Source organism: Platichthys flesus, chromosome 1 (assembly GCF_949316205.1).
Source record: "Platichthys flesus chromosome 1, fPlaFle2.1, whole genome shotgun sequence".
In the NCBI taxonomy this organism is placed as follows: Eukaryota; Metazoa; Chordata; class Actinopteri; order Pleuronectiformes; family Pleuronectidae; genus Platichthys; species Platichthys flesus.
In genome coordinates, this window is record NC_084945.1 from 21112223 (window position 1) to 21138102 (window position 25880).

The following is a 25880-nucleotide window of genomic DNA, read 5'->3' on the forward strand; positions in this document are numbered from 1 at the left end:
TCAAACTTTAACGCCACACCACGGTCAGACGGTTTTGCTAAAACGTAATCCTTCAATAACTTTAGATCTCCAATTTGTTGTGATGACGATCGTCTAAATTTGAAGTTGATCTGATGAAAGCTGTACGACAAGTACATCAAAGAAAAAATATGGAATATGACCAAAATGGCCACTAAAGTCAAACTGGCGGGCTTCCTGTTGCGTTATTCATAATGCACTGATGGACTTTTTTGTGCATCTAGTCATGATACACAATAATCTTTGTTTTTTTTGAGGATCGGTGAATGCTAAATGAGGGGCTTTTCCGTAGGTGGCGCTCTTGAGCCATTTTGCCACGCCCTTTTCAAAATACTCCAGAATACGTAATTTTACGCCGCCTTCGAATTTACTGCAAACTCCTACAACTTTTTGAGCACATTAAAGCCCTCAAAAAGCCAATTCATTTAAGCTAAGAAAAATAATAATAATAACTAGGGCTACGTTGTAGCACTAACGGGCCCGAGCACAGGCAATTTCAAGTCTGTTGCGGTCGGGGAAGAGAGAACGTTCGATGACCAAGCGCTCGTCTCCACATTGCCTGCGTTTGCCCTGTGCGGCAAGGAAGATCGCTCCACTTCTTCTGGCCAGCCGCTGGTGCTGAACTAGAGGTAAGTAACCTTGAAACTATCCAACATAACCTATTGCTTTATCTATCATCATATGCTTACATGCCTCAAGTTTTTTGTAATATGTAATTGTTATAAAAGTTACCGTTTATTTATCACGTCTAATGAACAGATTGAAGCAAGATAACTCGACAGTCTTGTTTTGGTTTTGACATTATTTTTTTTAATGAGTTACTATCAATACGCTACACGTTTACGTTTCATGTGATAGTAACTGTTTCACCAATATTCTGATACAGGATGGTATATCCGCCATTACTATTTTCACATTGTTTATTTAGTCTGTCATGGAGTTGTAGAGTGAATTAGACAGTAGTGATAACATTATAATGTCCACACATAAGTGTTGTAAACACTTCTCCAATTAATTATATAATTATGTTTTCACACTGAGGGAAGTGGAGAGACTTGATGTGGACTGTTATCAACAGCTCTGTGGGAGATCATCACCTTGAATATTACAGATGAGGTAGAAAGACATTTTATCTATGTGTACAATGTTGTATTTCTTTGTCACGTTTTATCAAAAGCGATTTAAAGTATGTGCATTTAACCATTAGGATACAAACCCAGACCCTAGTACATCGGTTCTAGCTGAAATAAGTAGTGCTTCATAAACAACACAAAACATTCATAACAGTACGCTTCTGCTCCTCATTAATGCAGCTCCTGATGTCCCCAGCAGCAACATGGTGGAGATCTGCAGCTTCATGCTGGTCAACTGGAAGACAACTGATTAAGATTAAAAGATTAAGATTAAAATCCATTTATTCATCCCAAACACATGCACAGACATGCAAAGGCACACTCATGCAGGTAGGGAAATTTAATCGCTGCTTTTTACCCATCTGGTGCAGGACACACAGAGCAGTGAGCGACCATGTACGGCGCTCGGGGAAGCAGATGTTGGGGGAGTGAGGTGCCTTGCTCATGGGCACTAGAGAGGGTAGGGAGACTCTTGGATTTTTGGACAGATCAATCCAGGTTCGACTTTTGTTGTCTCTCCATGGAGTCGAACCAAAGACGAACCAGAGACCTTCTCTGCCCATAGTCCAAGTTTCTGCCACTCGACCACCGCCTCTCCTCATGCATCATCAAACTAGTAATCTACACATCATTCCATGCGTTGCTCCCTTAACTACAGATGGCCTGCGAATGTCATGGAGTTTTACAGTGAATTAGACAGTTTAGGTATGATTTTAATCTCCACACATCAGTGTTGTAAACAGTTCTCAAATTAATTATAGAATTATGTTTTCACACTGAGAGAAGTGGAAAGACTTGATTTGGACTGTTATCAATAGGTCTGTGGGAGATTATCACCTTGAATAGTACTGATGAGGTAGAAAGACATTTTATGTATTTGTACAATGTTGTATTTCTTTCAGCACTTTTATCAGAAGGGACTTAAAATATGTACATTTCACCATGAGGATATAAACCAAGACCACAGTACAACAGTTCTATCAGAAATCTGTTGTGCTTTATACACAACACAAAACATTCTTTAACAGTGCGTTTTTTCTCTTCATAGATGAAGAACTGCAGCACCTGATGTCCTCAGCAGCAACATGGTGGAGATCTGATTTGATACACTTTAGATAAGAACCCAGTGTTTTATATTTCTGCTTTGCCATAAGAGACAGAACATGGTCATCACAGCTGTGTCCTTCAGGCTCGTCTGTCCCTAATAAAATGATAGGAAACATGAAAGTGATCGTCATTATTGTAGAGGAAGAGTTACATATGAACAAAGTGTGTAATCTTATTTTCTGTGGATATTCAACTGTGTATTTGAATATGCTTTTGGATTAAAACGTGCACTACCATGACAATGAATGTACAGTATGGAGTTATTTCACATTCAAAGTATTGCATATATTATTTAATACACAATGTATTATGTGCAGTACTTTGCCATGGTTGTTTGTAATTAATGAAAAGAGGTCTGTACCTGAAGTCGGTGTTCAATGTGGTTGAATTCCAGTTGTCTCATGCTGGACATGCTAGAGAAAATTTCAACATAAATATACAAATGTGTAAAGTCATACATGTGCCAGGTTAAGTCCTTAACACACTTTAAATGGTAAAAAAGGAAGTGTATTACTTCAAAGTTAAACAGATCATAATCATTTCAGCTTAGGAAATAGTTAGTGTACATCAGCATCAAATTCTCTATTACACTGTCTGTTCTAATAAAGATACAAGGCTATAATTTATTTATATTTAACAGAACAATTCAGTGAAATCTGCCTGAGATTACAATGTAAACAGTGCAGGCAGCAGAACGTTTAGCTTTCTCTGTAAGACATCATAACAATACTCTGAATAAAGAGCTTTGGAAGTTGAATTCCCCTTTAAACATCTGCTCTTAAAATACAGATGTGACTTTAAATACGCACGTTTCAATTGATCACTGTAAGTCTGTTTCAGTAGAATAACTAACTGTGTAACATTGTCAAGTCAAATGCCTTGGCGAGTGAAACCATTTTATAGCAATAGATATCCTGATGGAGCTAATTCACCGGACACACACAGTCTCCTGTCTCAGATTTAACCTCATAAACTAACGCATGCCACTGCTGGGCGGACCTACTCATGTCGGTTCATATCGGTGAGTGTCGGTAATAGTGCCGTTCGCATTAAACAGGAGTTAATGCCCCAGATCGGAGTTCGTATTTAGCCTCCATGCTAACGGACGTTAGCTCGAATGCATGGTACTAAAACACCCTGCGAATCACTTCTACACATCTAAATAAAATACTGAGCTTGACTTACCACAGAAACGGGAGCGCAGACGTCTTTAACGTGTCCGTCAGCAGAACAAGCAAAACATCAAACTGTGTTATTCATCCGATACTGAGTGGGAGGTTTCGAAAGTCTCGAGTTGTGTTCAATGACACAGGAAAAAGTAAGGAGAAGGGAGGGCGCAGCTCACTGTGACGTCACGTAAATTTCAAACCACTATATCGCTTATTATAGCGATATAGAGGTAGTTACGAAAAAGTTCACCCCCTCAGAGTTTTAATGAAGGAAGAACATAGCGATTGAGACTAAAACCAAAGTTTGAATAATGCTGTAAACAGGTTTAATTCTACTCTAAAATTGGGCATTTTAACATGGGATTCAATGGGACTCTCTCCGACGAGCTGATGAACTTTCAAGCCATGCCATTAATAAACCGCATGATAAAAAGTCACAATAATCTTATGGCTACATTATCAATGTCTTGAGACCCATTAAACAAAGTTTGACATGGCTTTGCATATTGGATGAGCAGGAATACATCAGAGTGTCAGCTATACATTTCCTGCTGCCACCAGGGGGCGCTGTCATTTTAAGTCACGATTTCTGTATAGATGTCTTCATATCGCAACTATTGTCTTATGTGTCTAGTTTGGACTTGATTAGACAAAATATGTCCAAGATACAGAAGCTCGTGTTTTAGTGCGTTTCACCGAAGTCTCATCAAACTTTAGCGCCACGCCACAATCACACGGTTTGACGAAAAGTCGATCTTTCAATAACTTTAGATCTTCATTTTGTTGTGATGACAGTCGTCTAAATATTAAGTTGATTTGATAAAAGCTGTACGACTAGTATATAAAAACATAAAACGTGACAAAAACAAGACTTTTCCTGCTGTCACCAGGGGGCGCTGTCACTTTAAGTCACGATTTCTGTATAGATGTCTTCATATCTCTACTCTTGTCTTATGTGTGTAGTTTGGACTCGATAGGACAAAATAAGTCTGAGATATAGAAGCCCGTGTTTTGATGGCGTTTAATCAAACTTTAACGCCACACCACGGTCAGACGGTTTTGCTAAAACGTAATCCTTCAATAACTTTAGATCTCCAATTTGTTGTGATGACGATCGTCTAAATTTGAAGTTGATCTGATGAAAGCTGTACGACAAGTACATCAAAGAAAAAATATGGAATATGACCAAAATGGCCACTAAAGTCAAACTGGCGGGCTTCCTGTTGCGTTATTCATAATGCACTGATGGACTTTTTTGTGCATCTAGTCATGATACACAATAATCTTTGTTTTTTTTGAGGATCGGTGAATGCTAAATGAGGGGCTTTTCCGTAGGTGGCGCTCTTTAGCCATTTTGCCACGCCCTTTTCAAAATACTCCAGAATACGTAATTTTACGCCGCCTTCGAATTTACTGCAAACTCCTACAACTTTTTGAGCACATTAAAGCCCTCAAAAAGCCAATTCATTTAAGCTAAGAAAAATAATAATAATAATAATAATAATAATCATTTCAATTTCAATAGGGCCTCCCACCGATTTCGGTGCTCGGGCCCTAATAATAACTAGGGCTACGTTGTAGCACTAACGGGCCCGAGCACAGGCAATTTCAAGTCTGTTGCGGTCGGGGAAGAGAGAACGTTCGATGACCAAGCGCTCGTCTCCACATTGCCTGCGTTTGCCCTGTGCGGCAAGGAAGATCGCTCCACTTCTTCTGGCCAGCCGCTGGTGCTGAACTAGAGGTAAGTAACCTTGAAACTATCCAACATAACCTATTGCTTTATCTATCATCATATGCTTACATGCCTCAAGTTTTTTGTAATATGTAATTGTTATAAAAGTTACCGTTTATTTATCACGTCTAATGAACAGATTGAAGCAAGATAACTCGACAGTCTTGTTTTGGTTTTGACATTATTTTTTTTAATGAGTTACTATCAATACGCTACACGTTTACGTTTCATGTGATAGTAACTGTTTCACCAATATTCTGATACAGGATGGTATATCCGCCATTACTATTTTCACATTGTTTATTTAGTCTGTCATGGAGTTGTAGAGTGAATTAGACAGTAGTGATAACATTATAATGTCCACACATCAGTGTTGTAAACACTTCTCCAATTAATTATATAATTATGTTTTCACACTGAGGGAAGTGGAGAGACTTGATGTGGACTGTTATCAACAGCTCTGTGGGAGATCATCACCTTGAATATTACAGATGAGGTAGAAAGACATTTTATCTATGTGTACAATGTTGTATTTCTTTGTCACGTTTTATCAAAAGCGATTTAAAGTATGTGCATTTAACCATTAGGATACAAACCCAGACCCTAGTACATCGGTTCTAGCTGAAATAAGTAGTGCTTCATAAACAACACAAAACATTCATAACAGTACGCTTCTGCTCCTCATTAATGCAGCTCCTGATGTCCCCAGCAGCAACATGGTGGAGATCTGCAGCTTCATGCTGGTCAACTGGAAGACAACTGATTAAGATTAAAAGATTAAGATTAAACTCCATTTATTCATCCCAAACACATGCACAGACATGCAAAGGCACACTCATGCAGGTAGGGAAATTTAATCGCTGCTTTTTACCCATCTGGTGCAGGACACACAGAGCAGTGAGCGACCATGTACGGCGCTCGGGGGAGCAGATGTTGGGGGAGTGAGGTGCCTTGCTCATGGGCACTAGAGAGGGTAGGGAGACTCTTGGATTTTTGGACAGATCAATCCAGGTTCGACTTTTGTTGTCTCTCCATGGAGTCGAACCAAAGACGAACCAGAGACCTTCTCTGCCCATAGTCCAAGTTTCTGCCACTCGACCACCGCCTCTCCTCATGCATCATCAAACTAGTAATCTACACATCATTCCATGCGTTGCTCCCTTAACTACAGATGGCCTGCGAATGTCATGGAGTTTTACAGTGAATTAGACAGTTTAGGTATGATTTTAATCTCCACACATCAGTGTTGTAAACAGTTCTCAAATTAATTATAGAATTATGTTTTCACACTGAGAGAAGTGGAAAGACTTGATTTGGACTGTTATCAATAGGTCTGTGGGAGATTATCACCTTGAATAGTACTGATGAGGTAGAAAGACATTTTATGTATTTGTACAATGTTGTATTTCTTTCAGCACTTTTATCAGAAGGGACTTAAAATATGTACATTTCACCATGAGGATATAAACCAAGACCACAGTACAACAGTTCTATCTGAAATCTGTTGTGCTTTATACACAACACAAAACATTCTTTAACAGTGCGTTTTTTCTCTTCATAGATGAAGAACTGCAGCACCTGATGTCCTCAGCAGCAACATGGTGGAGATCTGATTTGATACACTTTAGATAAGAACCCAGTGTTTTATATTTCTGCTTTGCCATAAGAGACAGAACATGGTCATCACAGCTGTGTCCTTCAGGCTCGTCTGTCCCTAATAAAATGATAGGAAACATGAAAGTGATCGTCATTATTGTAGAGGAAGAGTTACATATGAACAAAGTGTGTAATCTTATTTTCTGTGGATATTCAACTGTGTATTTGAATATGCTTTTGGATTAAAACGTGCACTACCATGACAATGAATGTACAGTATGGAGTTATTTCACATTCAAAGTATTGCATATATTATTTAATACACAATGTATTATGTGCAGTACTTTGCCATGGTTGTTTGTAATTAATGAAAAGAGGTCTGTACCTGAAGTCGGTGTTCAATGTGGTTGAATTCCAGTTGTCTCATGCTGGACATGCTAGAGAAAATTTCAACATAAATATACAAATGTGTAAAGTCATACATGTGCCAGGTTAAGTCCTTAACACACTTTAAATGGTAAAAAAGGAAGTGTATTACTTCAAAGTTAAACAGATCATAATCATTTCAGCTTAGGAAATAGTTAGTGTACATCAGCATCAAATTCTCTATTACACTGTCTGTTCTAATAAAGATACAAGGCTATAATTTATTTATATTTAACAGAACAATTCAGTGAAATCTGCCTGAGATTACAATGTAAACAGTGCAGGCAGCAGAACGTTTAGCTTTCTCTGTAAGACATCATAACAATACTCTGAATAAAGAGCTTTGGAAGTTGAATTCCCCTTTAAACATCTGCTCTTAAAATACAGATGTGACTTTAAATACGCACGTTTCAATTGATCACTGTAAGTCTGTTTCAGTAGAATAACTAACTGTGTAACATTGTCAAGTCAAATGCCTTGGCGAGTGAAACCATTTTATAGCAATAGATATCCTGATGGAGCTAATTCACCGGACACACACAGTCTCCTGTCTCAGATTTAACCTCATAAACTAACGCATGCCACTGCTGGGCGGACCTACTCATGTCGGTTCATATCGGTGTGTGTCGGTAATAGTGCCGTTCGCATTAAACAGGAGTTAATGCCCCAGATCGGAGTTCGTATTTAGCCTCCATGCTAACGGACGTTAGCTCGAATGCATGGTACTAAAACACCCTGCGAATCACTTCTACACATCTAAATAAAATACTGAGCTTGACTTACCACAGAAACGGGAGCGCAGACGTCTTTAACGTGTCCGTCAGCAGAACAAGCAAAACATCAAACTGTGTTATTCATCCGATACTGAGTGGGAGGTTTCGAAAGTCTCGAGTTGTGTTCAATGACACAGGAAAAAGTAAGGAGAAGGGAGGGCGCAGCTCACTGTGACGTCACGTAAATTTCAAACCACTATATCGCTTATTATAGCGATATAGAGGTAGTTACGAAAAAGTTCACCCCCTCAGAGTTTTAATGAAGGAAGAACATAGCGATTGAGACTAAAACCAAAGTTTGAATAATGCTGTAAACAGGTTTAATTCTACTCTAAAATTGGGCATTTTAACATGGGATTCAATGGGACTCTCTCCGACGAGCTGATGAACTTTCTAGCCATGCCATTAATAAACCGCATGATAAAAAGTCACAATAATCTTATGGCTACATTATCAATGTCTTGAGACCCATTAAACAAAGTTTGACATGGTTTTGCATATTGGATGAGCAGGAATACATCAGAGTGTCAGCTATACATTTCCTGCTGCCACCAGGGGGCGCTGTCATTTTAAGTCACGATTTCTGTATAGATGTCTTCATATCGCAACTATTGTCTTATGTGTCTAGTTTGGACTTGATTAGACAAAATATGTCCAAGATACAGAAGCTCGTGTTTTAGTGCGTTTCACCGAAGTCTCATCAAACTTTAGCGCCACGCCACAATCACACGGTTTGACGAAAAGTCGATCTTTCAATAACTTTAGATCTTCATTTTGTTGTGATGACAGTCGTCTAAATATTAAGTTGATTTGATAAAAGCTGTACGACTAGTATATAAAAACATAAAACGTGACAAAAACAAGACTTTTCCTGCTGTCACCAGGGGGCGCTGTCACTTTAAGTCACGATTTCTGTATAGATGTCTTCATATCTCTACTCTTGTCTTATGTGTGTAGTTTGGACTCGATAGGACAAAATAAGTCTGAGATATAGAAGCCCGTGTTTTGATGGCGTTTAATCAAACTTTAACGCCACACCACGGTCAGACGGTTTTGCTAAAACGTAATCCTTCAATAACTTTAGATCTCCAATTTGTTGTGATGACGATCGTCTAAATTTGAAGTTGATCTGATGAAAGCTGTACGACAAGTACATCAAAGAAAAAATATGGAATATGACCAAAATGGCCACTAAAGTCAAACTGGCGGGCTTCCTGTTGCGTTATTCATAATGCACTGATGGACTTTTTTGTGCATCTAGTCATGATACACAATAATCTTTGTTTTTTTTGAGGATCGGTGAATGCTAAATGAGGGGCTTTTCCGTAGGTGGCGCTCTTTAGCCATTTTGCCACGCCCTTTTCAAAATACTCCAGAATACGTAATTTTACGCCGCCTTCGAATTTACTGCAAACTCCTACAACTTTTTGAGCACATTAAAGCCCTCAAAAAGCCAATTCATTTAAGCTAAGAAAAATAATAATAATAATAATAATAATAATCATTTCAATTTCAATAGGGCCTCCCACCGATTTCGGTGCTCGGGCCCTAATAATCATTTCAATTTCAATAGGGCCTCCCACCGATTTCGGTGCTCGGGCCCTAATAATAAAAATCCTTACAGATTCAATAGGGCCTCTCACCATTCGGTGCTCGGGCCCTAATAATAATAATAATAAAAATCCTTACAGATTCAATAGGGCCTCTCACCATTCGGTGCTCGGGCCCTAATAAAAATCCTTACAGATTCAATAGGGCCTCTCACCATTCGGTGCTCGGGCCCTAATAAAAATCCTTACAGATTCAATAGGGCCTCTCACCATTCGGTGCTCGGGCCCTAATAATAATAATAATAACTAGGGCTACGTTGTAGCACTAACGGGCCCGAGCACAGGCAATTTCAAGTCTGTTGCGGTCGGGGAAGAGAGAACGTTCGATGACCAAGCGCTCGTCTCCACATTGCCTGCGTTTGCCCTGTGCGGCAAGGAAGATCGCTCCACTTCTTCTGGCCAGCCGCTGGTGCTGAACTAGAGGTAAGTAACCTTGAAACTATCCAACATAACCTATTGCTTTATCTATCATCATATGCTTACATGCCTCAAGTTTTTTGTAATATGTAATTGTTATAAAAGTTACCGTTTATTTATCACGTCTAATGAACAGATTGAAGCAAGATAACTCGACAGTCTTGTTTTGGTTTTGACATTATTTTTTTTAATGAGTTACTATCAATACGCTACACGTTTACGTTTCATGTGATAGTAACTGTTTCACCAATATTCTGATACAGGATGGTATATCCGCCATTACTATTTTCACATTGTTTATTTAGTCTGTCATGGAGTTGTAGAGTGAATTAGACAGTAGTGATAACATTATAATGTCCACACATCAGTGTTGTAAACACTTCTCCAATTAATTATATAATTATGTTTTCACACTGAGGGAAGTGGAGAGACTTGATGTGGACTGTTATCAACAGCTCTGTGGGAGATCATCACCTTGAATATTACAGATGAGGTAGAAAGACATTTTATCTATGTGTACAATGTTGTATTTCTTTGTCACGTTTTATCAAAAGCGATTTAAAGTATGTGCATTTAACCATTAGGATACAAACCCAGACCCTAGTACATCGGTTCTAGCTGAAATAAGTAGTGCTTCATAAACAACACAAAACATTCATAACAGTACGCTTCTGCTCCTCATTAATGCAGCTCCTGATGTCCCCAGCAGCAACATGGTGGAGATCTGCAGCTTCATGCTGGTCAACTGGAAGACAACTGATTAAGATTAAAAGATTAAGATTAAAATCCATTTATTCATCCCAAACACATGCACAGACATGCAAAGGCACACTCATGCAGGTAGGGAAATTTAATCGCTGCTTTTTACCCATCTGGTGCAGGACACACAGAGCAGTGAGCGACCATGTACGGCGCTCGGGGGAGCAGATGTTGGGGGAGTGAGGTGCCTTGCTCATGGGCACTAGAGAGGGTAGGGAGACTCTTGGATTTTTGGACAGATCAATCCAGGTTCGACTTTTGTTGTCTCTCCATGGAGTCGAACCAAAGACGAACCAGAGACCTTCTCTGCCCATAGTCCAAGTTTCTGCCACTCGACCACCGCCTCTCCTCATGCATCATCAAACTAGTAATCTACACATCATTCCATGCGTTGCTCCCTTAACTACAGATGGCCTGCGAATGTCATGGAGTTTTACAGTGAATTAGACAGTTTAGGTATGATTTTAATCTCCACACATCAGTGTTGTAAACAGTTCTCAAATTAATTATAGAATTATGTTTTCACACTGAGAGAAGTGGAAAGACTTGATTTGGACTGTTATCAATAGGTCTGTGGGAGATTATCACCTTGAATAGTACTGATGAGGTAGAAAGACATTTTATGTATTTGTACAATGTTGTATTTCTTTCAGCACTTTTATCAGAAGGGACTTAAAATATGTACATTTCACCATGAGGATATAAACCAAGACCACAGTACAACAGTTCTATCAGAAATCTGTTGTGCTTTATACACAACAAAAAACATTCTTTAACAGTGCGTTTTTTCTCTTCATAGATGAAGAACTGCAGCACCTGATGTCCTCAGCAGCAACATGGTGGAGATCTGATTTGATACACTTTAGATAAGAACCCAGTGTTTTATATTTCTGCTTTGCCATAAGAGACAGAACATGGTCATCACAGCTGTGTCCTTCAGGCTCGTCTGTCCCTAATAAAATGATAGGAAACATGAAAGTGATCGTCATTATTGTAGAGGAAGAGTTACATATGAACAAAGTGTGTAATCTTATTTTCTGTGGATATTCAACTGTGTATTTGAATATGCTTTTGGATTAAAACGTGCACTACCATGACAATGAATGTACAGTATGGAGTTATTTCACATTCAAAGTATTGCATATATTATTTAATACACAATGTATTATGTGCAGTACTTTGCCATGGTTGTTTGTAATTAATGAAAAGAGGTCTGTACCTGAAGTCGGTGTTCAATGTGGTTGAATTCCAGTTGTCTCATGCTGGACATGCTAGAGAAAATTTCAACATAAATATACAAATGTGTAAAGTCATACATGTGCCAGGTTAAGTCCTTAACACACTTTAAATGGTAAAAAAGGAAGTGTATTACTTCAAAGTTAAACAGATCATAATCATTTCAGCTTAGGAAATAGTTAGTGTACATCAGCATCAAATTCTCTATTACACTGTCTGTTCTAATAAAGATACAAGGCTATAATTTATTTATATTTAACAGAACAATTCAGTGAAATCTGCCTGAGATTACAATGTAAACAGTGCAGGCAGCAGAACGTTTAGCTTTCTCTGTAAGACATCATAACAATACTCTGAATAAAGAGCTTTGGAAGTTGAATTCCCCTTTAAACATCTGCTCTTAAAATACAGATGTGACTTTAAATACGCACGTTTCAATTGATCACTGTAAGTCTGTTTCAGTAGAATAACTAACTGTGTAACATTGTCAAGTCAAATGCCTTGGCGAGTGAAACCATTTTATAGCAATAGATATCCTGATGGAGCTAATTCACCGGACACACACAGTCTCCTGTCTCAGATTTAACCTCATAAACTAACGCATGCCACTGCTGGGCGGACCTACTCATGTCGGTTCATATCGGTGTGTGTCGGTAATAGTGCCGTTCGCATTAAACAGGAGTTAATGCCCCAGACCGGAGTTCGTATTTAGCCTCCATGCTAACGGACGTTAGCTCGAATGCATGGTACTAAAACACCCTGCGAATCACTTCTACACATCTAAATAAAATACTGAGCTTGACTTACCACAGAAACGGGAGCGCAGACGTCTTTAACGTGTCCGTCAGCAGAACAAGCAAAACATCAAACTGTGTTATTCATCCGATACTGAGTGGGAGGTTTCGAAAGTCTCGAGTTGTGTTCAATGACACAGGAAAAAGTAAGGAGAAGGGAGGGCGCAGCTCACTGTGACGTCACGTAAATTTCAAACCACTATATCGCTTATTATAGCGATATAGAGGTAGTTACGAAAAAGTTCACCCCCTCAGAGTTTTAATGAAGGAAGAACATAGCGATTGAGACTAAAACCAAAGTTTGAATAATGCTGTAAACAGGTTTAATTCTACTCTAAAATTGGGCATTTTAACATGGGATTCAATGGGACTCTCTCCGACGAGCTGATGAACTTTCAAGCCATGCCATTAATAAACCGCATGATAAAAAGTCACAATAATCTTATGGCTACATTATCAATGTCTTGAGACCCATTAAACAAAGTTTGACATGGTTTTGCATATTGGATGAGCAGGAATACATCAGAGTGTCAGCTATACATTTCCTGCTGCCACCAGGGGGCGCTGTCATTTTAAGTCACGATTTCTGTATAGATGTCTTCATATCGCAACTATTGTCTTATGTGTCTAGTTTGGACTTGATTAGACAAAATATGTCCAAGATACAGAAGCTCGTGTTTTAGTGCGTTTCACCGAAGTCTCATCAAACTTTAGCGCCACGCCACAATCACACGGTTTGACGAAAAGTCGATCTTTCAATAACTTTAGATCTTCATTTTGTTGTGATGACAGTCGTCTAAATATTAAGTTGATTTGATAAAAGCTGTACGACTAGTATATAAAAACATAAAACGTGACAAAAACAAGACTTTTCCTGCTGTCACCAGGGGGCGCTGTCACTTTAAGTCACGATTTCTGTATAGATGTCTTCATATCTCTACTCTTGTCTTATGTGTGTAGTTTGGACTCGATAGGACAAAATAAGTCTGAGATATAGAAGCCCGTGTTTTGATGGCGTTTAATCAAACTTTAACGCCACACCACGGTCAGACGGTTTTGCTAAAACGTAATCCTTCAATAACTTTAGATCTCCAATTTGTTGTGATGACGATCGTCTAAATTTGAAGTTGATCTGATGAAAGCTGTACGACAAGTACATCAAAGAAAAAATATGGAATATGACCAAAATGGCCACTAAAGTCAAACTGGCGGGCTTCCTGTTGCGTTATTCATAATGCACTGATGGACTTTTTTGTGCATCTAGTCATGATACACAATAATCTTTGTTTTTTTTGAGGATCGGTGAATGCTAAATGAGGGGCTTTTCCGTAGGTGGCGCTCTTTAGCCATTTTGCCACGCCCTTTTCAAAATACTCCAGAATACGTAATTTTACGCCGCCTTCGAATTTACTGCAAACTCCTACAACTTTTTGAGCACATTAAAGCCCTCAAAAAGCCAATTCATTTAAGCTAAGAAAAATAATAATAATAACTAGGGCTACGTTGTAGCACTAACGGGCCCGAGCACAGGCAATTTCAAGTCTGTTGCGGTCGGGGAAGAGAGAACGTTCGATGACCAAGCGCTCGTCTCCACATTGCCTGCGTTTGCCCTGTGCGGCAAGGAAGATCGCTCCACTTCTTCTGGCCAGCCGCTGGTGCTGAACTAGAGGTAAGTAGCCTTGAAACTATCCAACATAACCTATTGCTTTATCTATCATCATATGCTTACATGCCTCAAGTTTTTTGTAATATGTAATTGTTATAAAAGTTACCGTTTATTTATCACGTCTAATGAACAGATTGAAGCAAGATAACTCGACAGTCTTGTTTTGGTTGTGACATTATTTTTTTTAATGAGTTACTATCAATACGCTACACGTGTACGTTTCATGTGATAGTAACTGTTTCACCAATATTCTGATACAGGATGGTATATCCGCCATTACTATTTTCACATTGTTTATTTAGTCTGTCATGGAGTTGTAGAGTGAATTAGACAGTAGTGATAACATTATAATGTCCACACATCAGTGTTGTAAACACTTCTCCAATTAATTATATAATTATGTTTTCACACTGAGGGAAGTGGAGAGACTTGATGTGGACTGTTATCAACAGCTCTGTGGGAGATCATCACCTTGAATATTACAGATGAGGTAGAAAGACATTTTATCTATGTGTACAATGTTGTATTTCTTTGTCACGTTTTATCAAAAGCGATTTAAAGTATGTGCATTTAACCATTAGGATACAAACCCAGACCCTAGTACATCGGTTCTAGCTGAAATAAGTAGTGCTTCATAAACAACACAAAACATTCATAACAGTACGCTTCTGCTCCTCATTAATGCAGCTCCTGATGTCCCCAGCAGCAACATGGTGGAGATCTGCAGCTTCATGCTGGTCAACTGGAAGACAACTGATTAAGATTAAAAGATTAAGATTAAAATCCATTTATTCATCCCAAACACATGCACAGACATGCAAAGGCACACTCATGCAGGTAGGGAAATTTAATCGCTGCTTTTTACCCATCTGGTGCAGGACACACAGAGCAGTGAGCGACCATGTACGGCGCTCGGGGGAGCAGATGTTGGGGGAGTGAGGTGCCTTGCTCATGGGCACTAGAGAGGGTAGGGAGACTCTTGGATTTTTGGACAGATCAATCCAGGTTCGACTTTTGTTGTCTCTCCATGGAGTCGAACCAAAGACGAACCAGAGACCTTCTCTGCCCATAGTCCAAGTTTCTGCCACTCGACCACCGCCTCTCCTCATGCATCATCAAACTAGTAATCTACACATCACTCCATGCGTTGCTACCTTAACTACAGATGGCCTGCGAATGTCATTGAGTTTTACAGTGAATTAGACAGTTTAGGTATGATTTTAATCTCCACACATCAGTGTTGTAAACAGTTCTCAAATTAATTATAGAATTATGTTTTCACACTGAGAGAAGTGGAAAGACTTGATTTGGACTGTTATCAATAGGTCTGTGGGAGATTATCACCTTGAATAGTACTGATGAGGTAGAAAGACATTTTATGTATTTGTACAATGTTGTATTTCTTTCAGCACTTTTATCAGAAGGGACTTAAAATATGTACATTTCACCATGAGGATATAAACCAAGACCACAGTACAACAGTTCTATCTGAAATCTGTTGTGCTTTATACACAACACAAAACATTCTTTAACAGTGCGTTTTTTCTCTTCATAGATGAAGAACTGCAGCACCTGATGTCCTCAGCAGCAACATGGTGGAGATCTGATTTGATACACTTTAGATAAGAACCCAGTGTTTTATATTTCTGCTTTGCCATAAGAGACAGAACATGGTCATCACAGCTGTGTCCTTCAGGCTCGTCTGTCCCTAATAAAATGATAGGAAACATGAAAGTGATCGTCATTATTGTAGAGGAAGAGTTACATATGAACAAAGTGTGTAATCTTATTTTCTGTGGATATTCAACTGTGTATTTGAATATGCTTTTGGATTAAAACGTGCACTACCATGACAATGAATGTTTTTAATGGAGCTATTTCACATTAAAAGTATTGCATTATAATTTAATACATTATGTATTATGTGCAATACTTTGATTGTTTTTAAGTAATGAAATCAGGTCTGTACCTGGAGTCAGTGTTCAGTCTGGTTGGATTCAAGTTGTGTGTCAAGTTGGACCTTCTAGAGGAACATGAAACCAATACACAGATATGTAAAGTCATACATGGGCCAGGTTAAGTAATTAACAGACTTTTAAATGGTAAAAATAAAATATTAGTTCAAAGTTAATCAGAGCATAATCATTTCAGATTAGGAAATAGGTAGTGCATATAAGCCCACAACTCTGTATGACACTGTCTGTTCTAGTAAAGTTACAAGGCTATGACTTACTCATATTTAACAAAAGAATTCAGTGAAGTCTGTCTGAGATTAACGATTTAAATACTGAAGGTGGGAGACACGGTTATTTTTCACTGTAACACGTGACAGGACATCAACACCGTGACTCTGAATAAAGAGCCTTAAAAGACGTAGTGCTCCTTTGAACAGCTGCTCTTACAATGTGTAGCAAGTGCTAAATCTCCATTAGTATAATAGTAACAAAAATCACCCTTTACATAATTGAACATATATTTTCCATGTGAACCCCTTTAACACAGTTCAATTCAGGAGCAAAATATAATTTATACAGTATTTATTAGAGCTAGTATTAGTAAACAGATCAAACAAATGCAGTACAACACATCACACATCCACAGTGTCTCTTTTGCTTATCATCACAGTCAGTCAGAAGTGTCCGTTTAACTTACGTAGCAGTTGAGAGATGCTTCGTTGGAGCTAGCAGGAGCTAGCTCATAGCCAGTGCTGCTGTTGAGAGCGGCAGAGTTCACACAGGAAAAGACACGACGGACGGGGGAAAAAAGCTTTTCGAGCGTCCCACACTCTAACCTGCTGAGCGAACAACGTCCACAGTGACTCCGCCGCCGTCCTCTCATCCAGACTTGCCAACCGTTCTCCGGTTCTTCGTGATACACAGCTCCGCAGCTTGTGACGACGTAACTCATGAGGCGTTCACTTGCAGCTGTGTTAAATGCAGCTTCGTTTGTCATGGCGAGTTGAAGAAGTCTGCTGCAAAGCTATGAATAATCCGCATGATGAAAACTCACAGCAATGTTATGCCTACATTATCAATATATTGAGACCCATGTGACACAGTTTGACATGGTTTAGCAAAGTGAATGAGGAGAAATACATCCAAGTGTGAGACGTAACAAACCGAAAGCGGTCTCATGCTGCGTTCAGGGTAACTCTGTTAAAATGGGTTTCATTGGTCATGGTGAGCTGATGAACTTTGATGCCACGCCATTAACAATCTGCATGATGAAAAGTCACAATAATGTTATGCCTACATTATCAATATCTTGAGACCAATTTGACACAGTTTGACATGGTTTAGTAAAGTGGCTGGAGGGAAATACATCAAAGAGTAAGATGACCAAAACAAGACATTTCCTGATGCCACCAGGGGGCGCTTTCCTTTTAAGTCATGATTTCTAGGTAGATGTCTTCCGGTCGCGACTCTTGTCTTATATGTGTAGTTTGGAGTCGATTGGACAAAATATGTCTAAGTTACAGAAGCTCGCTTATATTGGCGTTTAGTCGAACTTTGAGACCTCACCACGGTCACACGGTATGATGAAAAGTTTAAATTCTGATAACTTTAGATCTTCATCTTGTTTTGTAGAGTCTCATCTAATTTTTAAGTTGATCTGATGAAAGCTGTCTGAGTAGTACATAAAAACATAACACGTACCAAAATAAGACATTTCGCGTTACCACCAGGGGGCGCTGTGATTGTAAGTCACAATTTCTGCACCCATGTCTTCTGGTGGCGACTCTTGTCGAATGTGTCTAGTTTGGACTCAATTGGACAAAATATGTCTGAAATATGGAAGCTTGTGTTTTGATGGCGTTTCATCAAACTTTAACGCCACACCACGGTCAGACGGTTTTGCTAAAACGTAATCCTTCAATAACTTTAGATCTCCAATTTGTTGTGATGACGATCGTCTAAATTTGAAGTTGATCTGATGAAAGCTGTACGACAAGTACATCAAAGAAAAAATATGGAATATGACCAAAATGGCCACTAAAGTCAAACTGGCGGGCTTCCTGTTGCGTTATTCATAATGCACTGATGGACTTTTTTGTGCATCTAGTCATGATACACAATAATCTTTGTTTTTTTTGAGGATCGGTGAATGCTAAATGAGGGGCTTTTCCGTAGGTGGCGCTCTTGAGCCATTTTGCCACGCCCTTTTCAAAATACTCCAGAATACGTAATTTTACGCCGCCTTCGAATTTACTGCAAACTCCTACAACTTTTTGAGCACATTAAAGCCCTCAAAAAGCCAATTCATTTAAGCTAAGAAAAATAATAATAATAATAATAATAATAATCATTTCAATTTCAATAGGGCCTCCCACCGATTTCGGTGCTCGGGCCCTAATAATAATAATCATTTCAATTTCAATAGGGCCTCCCACCGATTTCGGTGCTCGGGCCCTAATAAAAATCCTTACAGATTCAATAGGGCCTCTCACCATTCGGTGCTCGGGCCCTAATTCCTTACAGTTTGTCATATGTCCAGCAAGTACAGTATTTTACTGAATAGCTCACAACAAACAAACCCAAAATTAAAAGAATTATACACAGTTTGTAACTTGTATAAAATACATTGCAAAAAGTTTTACTCTTTCATTTTAATTGTGTGTTCCTTTTAAAACTAACTGATGTCCTTCGGGGAGGTGGTGCTTGTCAGCTGGTGCATGCGGAGAATGGCAATCAATGAAAGGGGGTTGAAGTGTAAACAGATTATTAACACTGTTCTGTACCCATTTCACTGTATTACATACCTCTATGATTCCCAATAGATGACCTGAAGCACAATAGATTTTCTGGCATAGGCTCTGCAGAAATCCATTGGTAATTTCAGCCTAATCAATTATCCATTCAAGCTTATCACATTCTCAGTTTAGTTTGTTTTGATGTCCTGCTGTGTGTAACAATGATAAACTACTTAAAGAGTAGATTGTCAGAGAAACTGCACTGTATTTTTCAAGATCTCTGTTATTAAGTCTTTTAAACATTATTTGATTCAGTTTCATTGTAGGTAAAAAAAACTCAATTTTAGTCATTCTTTACCTGTACAGAACAAGTACTTTGTTTGCTGTAACTGATGTTGAATCTGTCTGAACAATGTGTTCAGATTGTTTAATAAATAATTCTACTCTATTAATGATCATATAAACAATTTCACAGACAAGTCAAATGACATAATTTTGCACAAAATATTCCAGGGAATATGTGGTGAACTCTATCCTGTCCATTAAATAAGGTTCAGAAGTAAAGATTAACAAAAGCCCCTCAGAATATTATATTATCTATTATTAATATTATTAATATAAGAAACACTGTTGGATGTGAGCCAAGAGTGGGCCATATATAGATCATTGTAATAAACTCAAATAAACTACTGTCACAATAAAGTTATATTTTATAATATATATATAAATGTATAACTGTTATGTAATCAACTTAAATAAAGTAGTGTGACAATGACCTCTCAACTGCCATCTTAATGGGGTAGAGGGGATTGTGTTTCAAGGGGTGTTGTCCAGAAAAGTAGCCTTTGGTGGGGACTTCAAAAGCTAAGTGGTCCAAGGGGAGAGGTCAGCATAAGAGTAATTCACAAGAATCCTGATGAAACTCCAACACAGTTGCTTGAAAGAGGAAACTTGGGTACCCTTCTGGAGCCAGACCCAGGAGGAGAGTTCCTATGGCAAACATATTGTGGTCAAGCCTTTATCATGGGGTCTGGTGTGATTGGGTAGAGCAACCTCAAAAATGTAGCAGGGGTGAACTGGGAATATGTGGCAAAGGCCACTCGCTATAAGAAGAATGTCATGTGCATCCTGAGGAAGGTTAGGCCATGTCCAGAGCCTACATTACAGAGGAGACAGGTAGGAGATTTGGTGAAGATAATTGGTGCCTGTCAATGAAGCAACCTAAAAACTCACTGGTGAATACGAGCTGTGAGAGAAGCTGTCAAGGCTAAAGGAGGCCTTTTTGTCTCGTTCAGCCTAGATGTCTCCTGAAGCAGAATACAGCCACCAGGGGGCCAGAGGGACTGAAGCTTTGGAAGCTGGTAGATACTTTATTTCAGAATTTCGAGGTACACTCATAGTCAAAAGAGTGTCCAGTCTGGGAACCTCCGAATTATGTCCTTGCTCTTTGTAAACTGAAGATATCACATCCAAGAAAAAATTCATAATTTCACAGGAATTAGCCATGTTCCTTGACCTTATACCAATTAGAATGTATAAGTTTTCTCCAAGCTAACATTTGTGCCACATTTGAAGCAATTCCCTGAAAGTGTTCCTGAAATCATCTTGAAAACTTTTTTATCCTTTGAGCACTAAAATCGAATCAGTTCATACTTGAGATCAGATATACCTTACATAGTGTGTTCAGTAGATTGGAAAGGAAAGACGGACAGCTCACTTTCTGCTTGCATTAAACATCAAAATGAGGAACAAATACGAATCTGTGATTGTTGTAGCCATAAGAATTGGTTTGAGCATTTCATGCATTAAACTCTCTGTCGTTTACTCAGACGACAAGAAAATCCACCATAATTTTTTTTTTTTATAATGTTGCTCTTTGCAAAGTACTAAGCGCCTCAAACCTTGCAGTGGATTGGTAAAAACTGCAGACCACATCAAATTTCACCCCTGTGAAGAACAGAAAACTGAAGTTGCAGTGGGAGCAGGCTCAACAAAAAGAGGTAGTTGAAAATATGCCCTTTTCTGATAAATCTGGATTTTCAGTGAAGCACACAAATAATTTGGTGTTAACAGCTGTAGTATATGTCACAGAGTGCACATATAACCTTTATCACCATATGTGTATGAAGCTTCTGTCCCATTATCACCACGCAGCATTTTGCATTTCATTGATTCACTCTACAAAGTCAATGTTGTTGAGAAGCAAATATTTTAGTCAGCTAATATCAACTTTAGAACTCATTGGTTTGAGTACTGCTGTAAAATAAGCATGTGCGTTTTTTGGGGAAATAACTATTACTATAAATAAGATATAACTGATCGTAATTATTTATGTATCACCTGACCTCCAAGTGCCTAATATAATTTAGAAAAAGAGAGTATTGAGAGTATAGTTAAATTTTCCAACACACGCTTGATCTGCTTTAAAGATCAACTTTCAACTCAAAAGGGTTTTTGAATTATCCTTTAAGTAACTAGAAATGGTGTGGTATTAACAACCACCCTGATGTTCAGTGAACACATCTAAATAGCACGTATAGAGGAGGTGAGGTTAACATTTGTTCAGTACTCAGTCTGCACTTTTACAAACATGATGGAATTGAGCAATGAAAGAAAAAAGAACAGCATTTAGACAAAGAGCAATGTCGAGTGAAGAGATAGCACGAGCAGGATAGGGGGGGGGGGGCGAAGGGTTGGTGATTGTGTTGAGCCATCCATGATGAAAGCACAAGTGTTTTTCCTGCTCTGAGAGGGGGGGAGAATAGTCACTGGGCAGATAGATGGGAGGAAAAAGTGCTGTAGTGGCACTGATAAAGTGACTGAGGACCACTATTGCCACACTTGGACAATTCCAGACACAATCTTCTACCCTTTTTTCTTTTTCCTATGCTGCCAACCCCTGTTCTTGCAAGCATAATAATGGCTGTTTTTGTTCCCCCCTTTTCTTATTCGCACACACACTTACAGTGTCAAAGATGTGAGGAAAAGTAGGAGGAGAACCACTTTGGGATACATAGAAGCCCTGACAACCTTTCATTAAACAAGCAAAATTAGAGGTTTGTAAACTCTTTCTCACCTCAGCCACCCCAGCTCATCCACCTCAACCTTATCCTTTGTGGCTCCAGCCTGCACATTCTGTATCTCTTGGTTGTCAGAGCATTGTATCTCTTGAGGCTTGTGAGCAAGAAAGTGTTTTTGATCTGCACTTGCGCATTATCACTGGGATGTAAAAATGCCTTCAATGTATACACCACAAGCTCACCTAGAGGGGAGAAAAAGACATTAGCACACAAGTTCACAGTTGAAGGCATGCAGATATGCTGACACCTTTAATAAAATAAGGTCAGCCGGGTGTGCAAGAGTTGACATTGCATATAGGTGTACAGCCGGGCATCTGCATAAGAAAGCCTCTGCTTCTGCCAGCAGCCATCATGGCCTTGACAGATTAGAAATTGTGTGTGTAAGGATTCACCGCAAATAATGAGAAATGAGTTTTAAATTGTAGCTCAGGCACTGTGGAAAAATGGGCCCTGTCAATATGTGGTGTGTGTCATGCACGGAGAAGGGGGGGGGGGGGAAGTCAGAGCGTGTACTAGAGGATTTAGGGGGGAGAGAGATAGGCAGAGACAGAGGGAGAGAGAGGGAATGAGGGATCAGGGGATGACTTTGTTTTGGTTTACTGCTTATTACCATCATAATCCTTTGTCCTGTTTTCCACTCTGCAGTCCGGGCACACCTCTCCCCTCGTCTCTGCGTTAGACACTATGATTGCCTTGTATTTAAGAAGCCTTCTGTGAGCCTCTGTTCCGACAAATGCTTTTCCAATACCAATCACAGCTGAGTGCACCTCATTTGAATCTGTGAAAGGGGTTTTGATTCCATCAGCAGAATGCTCCTCCAAGCGCGGCACAGACCATTCAATACTGTGGCAACGTGTGAAAGCCTCCGAATATTCTCACCTAGTATATGCATACACTGTAAAGGCTTTGAACGCGGGCTGCCTAGCCGCTTCAAACCGTGTTGTTCATTAATCCCTTTTTTATTCCCTACATAGGACCTCATTAGCTGTTCCTCTTTATGGCGTTGGGAAAATGTAAGCTGTGCTCCTTGTGACTTTCAAATGTGTGATGAAACAGAAGCGTTTTACTGATCATAAACTTTGATGAGGAGGGAAAAGGGCTAATTATACACTTAGTTTTAGTGTTTGATAGTGTTTGTGCCACTCGGTCCCCCTCTAATGTGTATGTATACATTAAGTGTGTCTGCATTTTACTGCGACTGATTACGTGTGGTACCGACCAGCTGCTGATATCTCTACTGCAGCAGCTTGTTGACCTTCAAACTTATCAGTGCATATCTTTTGTCTGAGCAATTGCTTGCCTTTTGGTCTGTGAGGAGTTTGGATAATGCATCCAAATTAAAATCTTTTGTACATCCCATTGCTTGATTGCTTGAATGCCTCTGAGAGTTGTTCAACATTAATGGTGAAGGACTTCCTGATTCCCAAAGTAATTTTCTCTTTATTATTCCGGCATGTATTAGTACCTCTGGTTTTCAACACAGAGATAACACCCTGCTACTAAACTGCTTCATAGAACACAGTTGGCTCAGGAGACAAACAGGTCATACACATCTCACCTGTGTCACAGTGTCCCCGGTTATGGCCTAACTCAAGGTTGTGCCATTATGCATATGAATCAAATTTAAAGTAATTTCCAAGCTGTTTCACATGTCAACACCAGCAGATTACCAAGGATTATTTATAAATAAAACATGTTTTGTAACAGTGACTTTTGTATATAAAAGTACATATCATTTTTATAATCGAAGACTTCCAGACATTCCGAGATAATTTACATGCTACTCTTCTAGCCACCTGCAGAGAAATATAAACAAGTCACTGGATATCAACAAAAGTCACAGCAGCTGTGTACCATCATAAAGTCAGCTGTATGAATATATTATATGCTGAAATTAAAAAAAGGAAATAAAGCCAAATGTGCAATCGATGATATGTACATGATGTCACACTATGCACAGCTACCAGGGTAACTTCCCCCATGGGCAGCACACTCAACATGCAACATCTGCTATCACGCATTAACATGAAGAAAACTGCTAGAGTGGTAAAGGCTGTTTTTCAATGAAATCCACAAACACATTCTGAAAAAATCTCTTCAACCAAAGGGAACAGAAGTAGTGAATTGATTCTTTATGAAGATCTTGCAACACAAATTAATCAAGGATAGTTTTGTGTTTAAAACAATATGTATTTACAGATATCCAGAGACTTATCGTTTAAAGTCCTTGATATTATCATTAAGAGATCCTGTGTTAGAAATGTTTTGCTTCCGGCAATGTTCAGCATCAAAAACAAAAATGTTGCACAAATGTTTCCCACTTTCTGAAAAGAATATTCATGCTGAGCTATATTTTATCCTTAAACAACAAATAAACTGATTTCGGCAAATTGAAGTACACATTGGACACTCCACAATCCACTTCACTATCCAGAAAATGTACAACAGTTTCACACAGATGTATAAAGCATCATCTGTTTAAAAGGCCCATCATCTGTTAAAAAGGCCCAGGTATGTATGGCTTGCTTAATCTTTGGCTACATTTCAATGATAGGGACCTAATTCTCCATGGCCCCTCAACTAAATGAATTCAAGATTTTAAACACACTGGTGAGAAAGAATACGGTATTGGCCCTAATTTGAGAACATTTTTTTTTCTGAAAATTAGTTCTTGGCTTTCTCTTGTCTTTACTGTAGAAATGAAGCAAGGAGAAAAATCTGTGGAACTATTAACTATGAGAGAAATTGATTATGCAATAGGAATGAGAGTTATAGAGCAACAAACTAGCTACAGTAACTCAGTCAGCTGACAAGGGGCCACTTGGAAAATGAGCTGTCAACAGACCAACCAAACAAAGATGTTGGTCTGCAGCCCAACGCTGTAATATTGTCAGATGATTATGGGGGAAACAAAATACGGTTGAAATCTACTCACTATATTTTTTCTTAAACATTTTATTTTCTCTCAAATATGTGGACGACTTTACTCAGAGACAAGAGTCCTGTAAGATTTGGTTAACTTCATCCCCATATTGGTAAGGTTTTTCTTTTTGCTAATGTCTGAGTGTGCTGTATAAAGCAACAACCTGTGTGATTATAAATATTGTAATGATAGTAGGCCAATAGTAAATGAAAATATATTTTTTCGCACAATTACAACATCTGTCAGCTACATAAATTTTTCAGTAATATTAAACACAATTTCATGGTTGACATGGTGGAAGAGGATTAATGCCCAATTTTGTTATACCTTTAAAGCAAACACAGACTGCTAATGCTGTAGTTTCTAATCCCCACAGAACTTCGGGGAAGAATGTGTTCTGTCTGCGAATTTGACTCCGTGTGTGCTAGCTGGCCTGGATAGCTGATGACTAAAGCAGTGACTGAGGGAGTGCAAAGGCTAGTGGGAAATCAAGAGTTGTTGTACCCAACAGCTAAGAGAGGGACTTGACAGTGTCAAAGGATTATGTACTGTGGGGCTAACAATACTAATGGCACTTCTTTTGCATTATGATAATTGCCAAGACAAAATTGCCACGTAATTTCTCCCTGTTTCTAATTATTGGGCTCTTCAATGCAAGCAGGCAGTGGGAGAAGAGCATTGGCAGGCAATTAAACTCCTGCAATTATGGCTCTATTGTAAAGCGCAGCTTTACTGAGGATTTGTAGGGCAG

The 25880-nt window shown here is 38.9% G+C and overlaps 4 long non-coding RNA genes across 7 annotated transcripts in view; all 4 read right to left on the reverse strand.

Annotated features, from left to right (window-relative positions):
* Positions 1 to 25880, reverse strand: part of LOC133958819 (uncharacterized) — a 137263-nt gene that overhangs the window by 88911 nt on the left and 22472 nt on the right. The window lies entirely within an intron of this gene.
* LOC133958793 (uncharacterized) lies at positions 869 to 3563 on the reverse strand. Of its 2 annotated transcripts, XR_009921727.1 has the most exons (4): positions 3444 to 3563; positions 2620 to 2671; positions 2217 to 2352; positions 869 to 1397 (listed from the first exon to the last, which is right to left on the reverse strand). It is a non-coding gene; the product is annotated as an uncharacterized LOC133958793 (long non-coding RNA). The 2 variants fall into 2 exon arrangements; XR_009921725.1 differs by lacking the exon at positions 869 to 1397 and having other exon boundaries at positions 1683 to 2352.
* Positions 5399 to 8084, reverse strand: LOC133958804 (uncharacterized). Of its 2 annotated transcripts, XR_009921730.1 has the most exons (4): positions 7965 to 8084; positions 7141 to 7192; positions 6738 to 6873; positions 5399 to 5918 (listed from the first exon to the last, which is right to left on the reverse strand). It is a non-coding gene; the product is annotated as an uncharacterized LOC133958804 (long non-coding RNA). The 2 variants fall into 2 exon arrangements; XR_009921728.1 differs by lacking the exon at positions 5399 to 5918 and having other exon boundaries at positions 5956 to 6873.
* Positions 10218 to 12903, reverse strand: LOC133958811 (uncharacterized). 2 transcript variants are annotated; one of them, XR_009921732.1, is made up of 4 exons: positions 12784 to 12903; positions 11960 to 12011; positions 11557 to 11692; positions 10218 to 10737 (listed from the first exon to the last, which is right to left on the reverse strand). It is a non-coding gene; the product is annotated as an uncharacterized LOC133958811 (long non-coding RNA). The 2 variants fall into 2 exon arrangements; XR_009921731.1 differs by lacking the exon at positions 10218 to 10737 and having other exon boundaries at positions 11467 to 11692.